The 1,536-nt window shown below is 32.9% G+C and overlaps 1 protein-coding gene across 21 annotated transcripts in view; it reads right to left on the reverse strand.

Moving 5' to 3' along the window:
- The window catches only part of LOC102672830 (CUGBP Elav-like family member 4), a 214,641-nt gene that overhangs the window by 59,171 nt on the left and 153,934 nt on the right, over positions 1-1,536 (reverse strand). The window lies entirely within an intron of this gene.

The raw sequence follows: 1,536 nt of genomic DNA on the forward strand, positions 1-1,536 counted from the left end.
TACACATATGCGTTCCACTATACGGATAATATTTAACGGATATATATATAAAATGACAAATATAATAAAATATATATATATATCGTTCGTATAATACTGACATTGGTAAAAATAGTATATATATATATATGTAACACGACGTACAAACGTGTGAACAGAGACGTAATAAATGTATTTCAACGGGGGAATTAATATATATATATAAAGGTAGAAAAAAGAAAAGAAAGAAAGAAAGAAAGAAAAAAAGAAAATAACGACAATAAAAGGTAATGAAAAATTAATTCAATCAATTCCAAATCCTACGTCCTACACCACAAGCCGAAGAAACAGATGGAAGAAAAAACCAGGGATTCGCGTAAAAAACGTAGATAGGGCGTACAAGCGACTCAACTACGAGCGGAACTTCCGGTGGTTCTCCAGTTTGCTTTCGCAAATTAATTTTCACGTTTCTCGTTTTTTTTTTTTTTTTTTTTTTTTTTTTTGAAAAATTTATCACTCGCGAATTTTATTGTATTTTTCTACAATAAATGTATAAATATTTCTTCTTAATTCCGAATTAATTTAATTAAACCACCTTGTGTTCCGCATGCTGCTGAGGTCAGTATATCGCTTATAAAGGGTCACACGCCACTTATTGATTTTTCTTTTTTTTTCTGTTATTATTAATATCTTTCAACAATCTGCAGCTATTTCTAACCACGAGAGTACGCAAGAGATTTGTCATTTCGTTTTCATTATGGGCCTGATTATCTTCTTTCTTTTTTTTTTTTTGGTTCTGTTCGAAAGAAATCGAAACGATTTGTTCGTTAAAGATTCTATCTTCTGAAAGGAACATTTTTTTTCCTCTTCGAGTTACGAGTCACCATTTTTTTTTTTTTTTTTTTTTTTCACCTCGTGACAACCGCGCTCGCAAGATTTATCGTTTATTATTTTCTAATCACGGTTAAATCTACGTAACAACGATCGAAAATTCCCATGCTATTAATCGAGCCACGAATCGTCGATAAGCAATTTTCAGGTCATGGCTCGTGATTCGTTATTTGCGATAATTTCACGATAATTGCGGGCGTTTAACAGAAAGAAAACGCGTGGTACAACCACCCGTTACGCGTAATTTCTCTCCGTGTAATTATTTTATACTTTGTTCCAAGGTCTTTCTCTCTCTATATAATTTTAATAATTTTTCTCGTAAAAAAAGGAAAAAAAAAAAAAATCAAATTCTTCGCAAGCGATCATACCTCGAAGACAAAAAGTTCCTTCGAAATTGAACCAAAGTTATTACCGAAAAAATTCCGACCGACGATGACAATATTTTTTTTCCCCCTTTTATTCTTTCTTTTATTCTTTAGAAATATCTGCACTGAACTGTGTATCCTGTGTGTACGTGTACCCCTGTATAATAATGATAATAAATAAGTAAATCGTGGGTGTGCAAAAAATCGACTGGGACTACGTGACAAAAGATGACGTGGATCAAATTAGGGTGTGAAAATTTTCTCATTAGGGGAACGTGGAGAGGAGGGGAGAGGAGGGGGG

Source organism: Apis dorsata, unplaced genomic scaffold (assembly GCF_000469605.1).
Source record: "Apis dorsata unplaced genomic scaffold, Apis dorsata 1.3 scaffold_69, whole genome shotgun sequence".
Lineage (NCBI taxonomy): Eukaryota > Metazoa > Arthropoda > Insecta > Hymenoptera > Apidae > Apis > Apis dorsata.